Source organism: Antennarius striatus, chromosome 1 (assembly GCF_040054535.1).
Source record: "Antennarius striatus isolate MH-2024 chromosome 1, ASM4005453v1, whole genome shotgun sequence".
Taxonomy (NCBI): Eukaryota; Metazoa; Chordata; class Actinopteri; order Lophiiformes; family Antennariidae; genus Antennarius; species Antennarius striatus.
Genome location: NC_090776.1, coordinates 18,132,016 through 18,143,541, shown reverse-complemented (window position 1 = coordinate 18,143,541; position 11,526 = coordinate 18,132,016). Strand labels below are relative to the sequence as shown.

Sequence of the window (11,526 nt, the reverse complement as noted above, 5' to 3'; positions counted from 1 at the left end):
TGTGCAGTGATGGGATTGTACTAACTGCATGCTTACAGGCCCCCTTGTGTGCTTGTGTGTTCAGGGGCCCTGTATACTTGTCAAACTAACAGAGTGACTTTGTAATTTCCCCGTGAGGGATCAATAAAGTATACTTCTTTCTTCTTTCTTTCTTTCTTCAAGACAGCGGCTTGCTATAATAGCAAGTAAAACTTACAAGTAAACATTGCAAATTTTCATTTGTTTGGGGGTGTAAAACCATGCTCGTCGTGGGGTGTACACCCCCCTACAGGGGTGGTCTGGGGGGCCTCCCCTGGGAAATTTTTTAGAAAATGGGGTTGTTTGTTGTTGAATCTTCTGTTCAGTTTACCTACAAAAATACACTAAAGTCAACAGTTCAAGCTTAACTATCTTTATTTCTACCCTACATTATGCAGGTATAAATGTGAGATTCAACAATTGTATTCACTATGTGAAGATACAGTCATACAAAATATTAATCAATGTTTACGTGTAAGTTTTACATGCTATTATAGCAAGCGAGGTGAATACACATTTACATGCATCGCTGGTTATTCCTGCCGGTCATAGGGATCAAAAGTCTAAAACCACAAAAAAGTATTGATAATATCTTTCATTTACCTTCTGATTGATCTGTCACCACTCCTACCCCTTCTCAGCATTCACCATTTGTTGTTCAATGAGGATTTTAACACAATATCTACTATAAAACACTATTCTCATTTTCTTTCGATCGATCGTCCTCGCCTTGTCATACACTAATTCGCGGGTTTAGCTTGTAAAAATAGAACCCTATTTTTTTCATTGTATGAGAGGAGATCATGACCCGAGCGTTCGGGTCACTTTGGCTATTTCCGTCGGCCTGCGGAAATAGCTGCATGCTATTGCTTTCTTATGTTATCTCTCAGGGATTTTCGCAAGTCCAAAAAAGTTGTAAGTTTTAGCCTTTTTTTCCTAAAAATAAGAACGCCACTGTGGCTACACAAGCTAAAAACCTTGTAGCCATCTGGCATTTACATCGCCTATGGCAAAGTTGCGAATGGCTAGCGCAAGCCCAGCCGGTTCAACCGTTTAAATTATTTGTATCTGTATCATTACTCGGAATGGGCGGGATGTAAACCCGAAGTGGATGTGGTTTGAAATGGGTGGGGCTTAAATCGGTACATTTTTTTAAGTCTGAAATCGATATGGATTGATCAGAAGCTGCTATATTTATTTTATTTTTAAACTATTTACAGAAAAGCCTCAAAATTGAAATCAAATCAATTTTTTGATCACAGAAGTTAGAGAACTACTAACAGAACAAGTTTTTTATGAACTCAGAACATGAATAATCTTGAGTGCATGAATGAATATTTACGAAGCAGCCTCAGAATTGAGATTCAATGCTTTTGATCACAATAGTAAAGGAACTATTTACAGAACAAGTTTTTAATTAACTCAGAACATGAAGTGCATCAATGAACACAACGCACGCAATGCAGGAAACAAGGCAGTTGGAGACTGCAACATCCCGCGACTTACCCTGACCTACTTTAAGGGTACATCAGGGTCAAAGTTTCAGGGTAGGTCAAAGTTATACACTAGCTTTGACCATTGGTCAAGCAAGTGCATAGGTAGATAAAAGCACTACCTTTGATCAATGGTCTTACTCCCACTGGCCTTCTCCCTCGTCTTTCTATCTTATCCAGTTCCTCACATTTGACATCCGGTTCGTGAAATTTGACCTTCACCTAGTTTTTTCAAGGTCAAGGTCCCTTTGCCACCTGAGGGTGGTAAAGGGTACACTCAGAAACCGGATAAGATAGAAAGATGAGGGAGAAGGCCAGCGTAACACCATAAATCAAAGCTAGTGCTTTGATCTACCTATGCACAGACTTTGATCTATGGTCAAAGCTATGGCTTTGACCTACCCTGAAAAGTCAAAGCTATGCACTTGTCAGGTACAACTTTCAGTGTACTCTGACCTACCCTTCGCGGGATGTTGCAGCCTCTGACTACCTTGGTTCTTGTTGTAATCTCTTCACCTATATATTTGAATAAGCTCACTTTAAAAAGTCTCATACTGTCACGCTGTCACCAACTCCACCCACTACCTGTCAATCAAGTGCACAACCAATCACGGCGCACAACCAATCACGGTGCAACTGCCAGAAGAACAATATGGTGTAAGGCATCTGCTATGTTAGGAGAAGAAATAACTATACATGGACTTCCCAGTTAACATAATTTTAGAGTGTCATAACTGTTCCAACAATTTTCATGTAGTTGAGCAGAGAGTCCAAACAGCAGGAACGACACAGAAAACGAACAACGAATCCTGAGTGAAACTCCAACTGAAAGAGAGGAAAGGATTGTGTCACAAAAAGAGAAGTACTATTTAGGCAGAGCCAATGAATGCACAAAAAGTATGCTATACATTCAGTGGGTTAAAGCCTATCAACCAAAGGTGTCTGTCATTAGTTATCAAATAAATAAATAAATAAATAAATAAATAAATACATACTTTAATGCCATTCCCAGTCATTATTTACTATCTATCTTGCTCCATAACAAGGTAGCTATTTATTCTTTTCATAAGTTTGGTATGAAGTCTGATATTATTGTTTTATTGTGGAATTTCCACGGGTTTCCACGAGTTATTATTATTTAATTGACTTGTTCACCCCTTTATTGGAAATGATCAGTATTTCTCCTACGTTGAATGCACTGTTTGAATGAATGCAGAGTTTTTAATATAATTATTTCTTACAATTATTTCGTTTAAAGAGATGTTGATTATCAATATATGAAAAAAGGTTGATTAATGTCGATATCTGCATTTTACACAAAACCACTGTGGAGGATTTATTATTAGACTACAGCTGTCCTGGTGTCATTAACGGTTATCGAGCAAAAGAGGGTGGTCCATGAAAATATTGTCTTAGATGAAACCAGTCTGTGTTGAAAAAAAGGTTGGGACCGTTGGGTATGAGGATTTTCCATCAGCACGAGCATGAGTTTTGATGAGTTTTACTCGTATTGTGCTCGTACTCATCAAAAATGCTTGATCCGTACCGGATACTCGTCTGAAATAAGTACCCGGCTCAACCCTTGTAGTTTTGTTAGTTCTTTAATGAAGAACAAAACACAGTTAAACATGAATCAATCAGTTACTCATCCGGTGTTTGCCCACATGCTTATCTTAGATGACTACGACAAACAGCCAAGTTAAATACACTGCTGGTACCATGCAGGGGGATGTGGATCCCTTTCCTCTGACTTCTACAATTACTAAAAATGATGGTGTATTTCTAACTCGTACTCACTGCCATGTTTTTTCTGACCCAAGTTTTGGTCCAAGTATAGCTGCGGAAATGCTTTATTCTGTCTGTATATCTTTTTGGAGTTGAGTTTAATTTTGATTAATCACGGCCTGTTATTGCAATTAACTCAACCATTTTTGATTGATATTACAACCATTTATTTCTTTATTTTTTTCTTTATTTAGTTAGTTGTCCAATCATTAAAAGGAAGCATCCTCTCCTTTATCACCTTTCACTCAATAGTTGCTTAAATAATATCAATTCAGTAGTCTATAGTGATGGTTGAATGTCGTCTATTTTTGTGTGTGTGTTGTTTGTTGTGTTCGTTGAGTTCTTTGTAGCCTGTGTTTCCATAGAACAACCACATTTGTAATGAAGTCATACTCTGTTGTGAAATGATGTCTGACTTGGAAAAGTGTTGCATTGGATATGTACAGTATGTGTATCTCATCTCATGATGCTACCAGTGACTGGTGTAACCACAGTTCTGAGGCCTTTCTCCATAATTCAGATGAATGCATACTGCTCATATGTACAGATTGATGCAAGATTTGAGCTTGTACTGAAACACTGAAATCCTTTTTGCAGCTGTCAGGTTGCATCACAATTCAAAATAGGGCTCAGTCACTTTTGGCACACATCATTACATGACATACATGCATATGATTAAGTAAGAGTTTAACATCCTCATCTTACATAATCCACCTCATTTAGCTGCCATGTTTAGCGTTGTACCTGGAACTCTGTAAACCATTTTGGGAATTAAAATCACTTCTACTTTGTGAAAACAAGGAAACCAGGCAAAGTACAAAATTACGTAATACTGTAAATGTTACTCCCAGAGTTCTTTGTTAGTTTCATTATTTTCATGTATGGTCTTGCTGCCAGAATTGCTTACAAGAAACAATTGATGTGACAGACATGCAAACAGTGGTGAGTTTTTAAGTTTTTGTGGCATGAGAAATGTCATGTCTGAAGAGGTGGTGTTTATACCAAGGACGTAAAATGATGGAGGGCCTGTTTTGTCTGTTAACTGAAGCTCATATTATCCTAACTGTACTCTGACTCATTTAAACATGTCTGGTATTTAGTGCGCCATCTCGGCACCTCTCGGCACCTCTCGGCACCTCTCGGCACCTCTCGGCACCTCTCGGCACCTCTCGGCACCTCTCGGCACCTCTCGGCACCTCTCGGCACCTCTCGGCACCTCTCGGCACCTCTCGGCACCTCTCGGCACCTCTCGGCACCTCTCGGCACCTCTCGGCACCTCTCGGCACCTCTCGGCACCTCTCGGCACCTCTCGGCACCTCTCGGCACCTCTCGGCACCTCTCGGCACCTCTCGGCATCTGGAAGTGCGCTATGTTCCGTGAGTCTTGGACATACATGAGACATAAAAGTGCTTTAAACAGTCGATAACATGTGGGAAAAGATAAAGATATAAGGTGGTTTAATATCAGTATGGGGAGGGTTCATAAACATTTAAATTACCGTAAATAATAAGATAACTAGTTTGTCGCTATATCTCAAAATTTGTTAATTGTGTGCGTGTGGTTCCTGGAACACATTACCCACAAGGAACGAGGGGGCACTGTAATACACCTTATATGCTGCTAGTGAGCAGGATGTTCGCACAGCTAATCCACAGTCTTCCTTGAAAACATCAAGTTATTTATGATTCATGAAAGACAAGTCAGAACAAAATTTTGATCATTTTCGTATAATGACATGGTGTTAAGCTTTCCATTCACCGGCTATTTTATTTTGTACAGGTGTACATCATATATTGATCAGTGTTACACAATCACCCATGTATATATCATATTGTATGTGTCTGTATTTTATCTGTCAATGGATTTTAAAACTTGAAAAGGATAAAATCTTTTCTGTGTCTAACATAGAGAGAAAATATCTTTCCAAAATGAGAAATAGCTAATTGTAGGTTATGTGAATAAATACAGCAGTAGCCATCTTGCATGTGGTTACTGTATACAAACAGCTTTGTGCAACTTCTTCACAAATCATTGGCATTTTGCAAACAGCTCAGGGGGTCATAAGTGTCAAGTTAAACTCATCCATCCGGGGCTGTTATGAGTAGGACATTAGGCAAGCCACAGAATAGAGAACACACTAAGTCGCCACTTTGACTACCAGCACTTTCCCTGTGGTGGAAGATTGAACTACCCGAGAGGAGGATGAACAGATATAAAAACTAATTTGTTCCAGTACTCAATACAATTTTTAATGCCAGGAAGTAATACTCTGGTGGTTGGTGACTGTGTGCAGTAAGTCGCCAAAGCACTCATCAAATGCAAAAATGACTGTACACATAGTTGCAGTCACAAGATGTCCTGATACAGCAAGTGTGTTTTTATTCCGAGTACTCTGTTCGGATGCTTTTCACCTCATCAGCGAGTGAAGAGCTACTAATTGAGCAGCAACTTGCTCTAAAGAGGAGTTGAGGAGTGTTTTGAGTTTCTGTGTGTGTGTGTGTGTGTGTGTGTGTATGTGTGTGTGTGTATGTGTGTGTATGTGTGTGTGTGTGTGTGTGTGTGTGTGTGTGTGTGTGTGTGTGTGTGTGTGTGTGTGTGTGTGTGTGTGTGTGTGTGGATACATGAAGGACAGTGCAGGGTGAAAGGGTAAAGAGATGGAGAAACTCATTTAGCTCTCAGCATTGGAGTGTTTTGGTCAAAGTGAAAACATCTTAGAAATCAATTAGCATAATCCGAACACAAACAGAGAGGAAGACCCAACCAGAAGTTTATTAATGATTTTTTTTTTTTTTTTAGAATAGAAACTGTCAAACACAATAAGTAAAATGACGGAATCAAAAACTTAGCTTTGCTCAGGGGTTTTCAAACTTCTAATTTGTCCACCATCATTCACATATGTACATATATACTTTTATTTGGGATTAATTGTGGAAATAAACATCTTCTTTCCAAACTTCACAGAACATCATTGACCAGCAGGCCTTTGCCATATTAAGCCAAAAAAGCTCAAAACTAATAAGATACCTATAACAAAATAAACAAAGGAAATCATGCGACTTTTCTTTGGGTACCATGTTGGAAAAAACAACAACTTGACCTTGCTGCATGCCAGCAAGATTTTATGTTTTAATCATTCAAAGAGAGAAGTTCATAGATGATTGAGCAGATGATTAAGCGATGGACCTCAGCACATTACAAAATTACAAATATCGCATTGTTATATGTTGAATTGTAGAATCGTGCAACTAGAGATTTTACTTTTGTGTGCTTGCACTCAGTGAAAACATGTGTTTTCCCACTCATTTTACATAACAGTGGTTGATTATATATTTCTATTATTTTTTATTATTAATAAAACAAACAAGCTTTCACCCGCCGAACATCTCCAGCAGTGGAGAGTCTCTCTGCTCATCTGTTAACTCTAGGGGCTGAAATCACTGTCAATGTTGCTGAGTTGGAGCAGAGTCAGACTGAGCAGTGAAGTATTTTCCTCCATCCTCCAAAGTCAATTAACGACTGCAGTTTGTTAGTCGATCTCATCTCATCATCTCATTTGTTGCTGCTGGATTTCTCAGCTCCACAGACATTCATCTCAAGGTGATGACGTGGAAAGTTGTCTCACTTCACCACTTTTAATTATTTGGTCATTAAATCAAAATGTGTTTGAGTTCAATATACCACTTTTGGAAGATAAATAACAAGATAACTTAAGACAAATAGACAGTCCTAATGCTGCACTGTCCTCACATTTGTGATACAGTTTTCCCAGAATCCTACCACAAATAGTTAGACGTTAAAATGGTCAACTTTGGTCTGGCTTGCATTTTACAAAAAGGCTGCATGTTTAACACTAAGTGCACCAGGATTCTGCAACTACTTGAACTCCAATAGGCAGTCATTTTGACTGCTTGGACTTTATTTGTATATAATTTGGATTATCATTAAAATATCATAGAATAAATTGGTGGAATAGGTAAAAACACATCAGGACACTAAATTAAAACTATGATGATTGGATTTTTTATTTATTTGATTGACACAACATAACTTCTCTGCAATTACACATCCAAATTCAAATTGTAAAATAACAACAAATGTATCCTGGTTCAAAGTAGATTAGTGTCATCGTTGGACCTCAACCATGAAAATTATTAACTATTATGAACATTCAGTAATGCTGTGATGGCTGCCAGCCAGCTGGAGACACTGATGTTACGATGCCAAGTTGTTTTGCTTATGGCTCACAAACACTCAGTCAATAATTTTCATTGTTAAGGTCTAATGATGACACAAACCTATTTTGAAACAGGATAATTTTTTTTTTTTTTTTTACACAGAGATACATTTATTTTTATTTCAAAGTTCGGATTTAGATGTGTAATTGCAGAGAACCAATATTGTGTAAATTAAATAAATAAAAAAATTAACCTTTGAAGTTTTAATTTGCTGTCCTGATGTGTTTTTACATATTCCACCAATTTATTCTGAAATATTTTTAATTATAATCCAAATTATATATGAATAATATCCGAGCAGTCAAAATGAATGCTTAAAGTAGTTCTTGGTAGTAATACTCTTTTTTTGTTTTGAAATTTGAATGATCAAACAATGTTAGAATAAAATATATACACATTTAGGAACAATCAGGGTCCTACTGGTACACATGTTTTTTTTAAAAACCAAGTTATGACATTTCAAATTTTGAAAGCAGTCAAAATGACTGCCTTGGGAGTTCTAGTGTTAAAAACAATGGGTCACTCACAACTGACTGTACAAAAACTTCTACGAAAGAGAGATCTCGAATGAGATTATAGGTAGCAAAGATAATACAGAAATATTTATAGTCTAAATTTGATTTAATATCTAGTTATTGAAAGTAGTATCAAGTAAGACCTCTTTCTGAGCAATCTGCAACATCTTTAAAAATTATGATACAATGACAGGTCAGCAAGTGCCTTTTTTTCGCATGCTCTCAGTAGTCGCTATGTTGTGTCTTATTTTAAAAAAAGACTAGCAGTTATTTGCCCTAATGTCTTTTTTCACATTGGGGGACTTGCTGGCATGTAGCCAACACTTTACTATGTGTCCAAATCTATTAACTAGCAGCTTAGATATAATACAGTGCACCTCAATTACTAGGTGCCTCAATCCAGCAACTGGCGTAACATATGAGACAGCTTGCCCACTATGTCACAGTGAATTTATTAACCTGTCTCTTACTATATAGAAGATCATTCGTTATCTCTCTGACTTCTAGTACATTTGGTTCAAGAGGTAGCATTTAGTAAAAGACATCCGAACAAGAAGACGAGACATATTCTTTCTGTTTTCATCGAGCAAACTTACAATGTCTTTGAGTTAATTACTGATTGGTGATCTATAATTATAGTCTGTAATGGAAGCTTGTCAACACAGTATGTGTGTGACTCACCATTTATGCCAAAATTGTGTCATTACTGTGTTGTGTCATTACTAGCAGTTGTGTTATGAATGATGAGATGCATTTGAGCATGAAAGTAAATTGTTGTATTAATATTCACTCAACTGCAAGTTTGTTTTATAACTATTTTTAAATTTAAAGGAACAGATTCCCTGTGTGATATCATTTTATTCTACGTGAGTTCACTGAACTTGAGTGTCTTGATCGTCATGGGAGACTGATATAATTCATAATTTAATCACCTAGAAATGCACTTTCAAGTCATTAAAATAATGCACACAGTAAGTACAACAGATTTGTTTTTCTGGAATTTCCCTTTTCATAATCTAAACTGGATTTGTATTAGCTTGATTTAAAACAAAATTTAAGTCAAGAAAACCTTTGCTTGTAAATAAGTAATACAATTAACGGACATATTTCATATTATATTTCATACTAGCGGGAACCTGTGGAAATTCCACCATAAAACTATAATATCAGACTTTATACCAAACATAAAATGTCTGTCTGTCTGATTTTTGTCTGTCTGTCTGATTTTTGTCTGTCTGTCTGATTTTTCTGTCTGATTTTTAATTTGTCAAACAATTTTTTTTTACATTTTTAAGATTTTATTTATTTATTTATTTATTTTTTAATTGATTTTTAATTTTTAATTAAGATTTTTAATTTTTCAAACAAATCTGTCTGATTTGTCTGTCTGATTTTTAATCCTTAAAATTTCACATCAACCTGACACTCTGTACTGGATGCATGTGGATGGCACCCAAAAGTTTGAAGAATCCCATGCTTGTACTTGAACTGATGATCTGCTTTACACCATAACTTATAAGAAGTGGTGATAACCATTGAATAATGTATAGCTCACCTTTCTTTTCCTCGACGCTTTTCTTTTTGCGCTAGTGATTCATTGACTCAAAAGAAGCGGTACTTCTCCTTTTGCAGTCTTGATTTAACATTGTTTTTGCACTTGCAATATGTTATCAAATTATTTCTTTAGGTAGCTCAGTGAATTTAAAGCTCACTCTTTTGTAAACCTCACCTTTGTTTGGCTTGGCGATTTTTCTTTTGTGCTTGGCATTCATTGGCTCTGCCTAAGTAGTACTTCTCTTTTTGTGACGCAATCCTTTCCTCTCTTTCAGTTGGAGTTTCACTCAGAATTCGTTGTTCGTTTTCTGTGTCGTTCCTGCTGTTTGGACTGTCTGCTCAACTACATGAAAATTGTTGGAACAGTTATGACACTCTAAAATTATGTTAACTGGGAAGTCCATGTATAGTTATTTCTTCTCCTAACACAGCAGATGCCTTATACCATATTGTTCACGTGATTCCTTCTGGCAGACGCGCCGTGATTGGTTGTGCGCTTGATTGACAGGTAGTGGGTGGACTTGGTGACAGTGTGACAGCATGAAACTTTTTCAAGTGAGTTTATTCAAATATATAGGTGGGGAGATTGTCCTTCTGCTGGTGCTGATAAAACTACTACATTTCTTATTCACATCACAACACAAGGAGCCACAGAGAAAATAGGGAAACAAGGCATACATTACCCTTTTGGAGTTTGTATAGTGGTAATAGTAGCTACAATTGGAAGTTATTCCCTCACAAAGGACCTGAGTCTGGAACCAACAGCAGCTGTAAAGAGCACAAACAATGCAGCAGTCCGTCTGGAATCATTTTCACATGCCTTCAGTTTACACTTACAGTTAATTATAGACTGCCGATATCACCTGCCACTGGTGGGTCACTTTAAAGCCACTTCCTTCCAAGAGATTTGTTTTCCCAGCTAGTTAAGAGCGCATAAATATACATACAGCAACAACAAGACAGTGACAACACCTTAAATCTGCATGTTCATACTCTTTTCAGCTTCCCAGCTGTCAGTGAGACAGTTTGTCTTGGGCTTCCGTGGCAGAAGGACGTAACTCCTTCTGAAGAAAGCTTGTCTTCTTTTAAAAGTCTTGTATTTCTGAGCAGGCGGTACTAAAGTGAAGTGTTGATTGAGGGGGGTGATCAGTGTCGGTTGCTATTGTGAGAGCGAGACATGTAATAGATCTGTGGTTCCTGTCTGAGACGTTGGATGTGGGAAGGCAGATTACGGTGGAGTGATGCCGGTAAGTTTGTTTTTGTTGGAGGTGGTTCACAAGATGAAGATGGAAGAGAAACTGTACAGCACAATGCTATGAAGGACATGGAGTCTTATGTGAAATATTTTATGGATTGAAATAATTTGTCTATATTTGTTTTTACCTATACTAAGTTGAAGCGCTCATTAGGTTCCCGCTAGGTGAGAATGCACCATTGTTTGAAGAGGAGTCTGATGGGCTCAAACAGAGTTACTGTCATTGAGCAGTGATTGTGCGGTGCTGCCATCAGGGTTTTTGAAGAGTGTGGTTATTGATTTTAGAAACAAAAACCATGGTCAGCATCATCTACAAGTGAGAAGCTGCTACCTGAATGTTGTTTACTGCTACTGTTGAGAAACACTTGGGGCTTTGCCAACATGGAAAGAATTCTCTCTCACTGGTCTATCCAATGGACTGCATTCGCTCATCCTGGGGTTCGCTGCAGCCAGGCAGTCATGGTGGACATGCAGACATTTTCAAGATCACACTAAGGGACAATTAACCTATCCTAACCTTCCTCCAATAGTTTTTGGACTGTTGGAGGAAGCGGGAGAGCCTTCTTCCTGTGAGACAACAGCACAAACTGTCGCACCTCTGTAACACTTTCTCAAGAAATTTTCACGTTGACACACTCTAATTTTCCCATCATCTAGACAAAAAAATGCAT

General features: G+C 37.6%; 1 protein-coding gene across 1 annotated transcript in view; it reads left to right on the top strand.

The window, feature by feature from the left end:
• The window catches only part of csmd1a (CUB and Sushi multiple domains 1a), a 452,056-nt gene that overhangs the window by 19,694 nt on the left and 420,836 nt on the right, over positions 1 to 11,526 (top strand). The gene's annotated exons all lie outside the window — the stretch shown is intronic.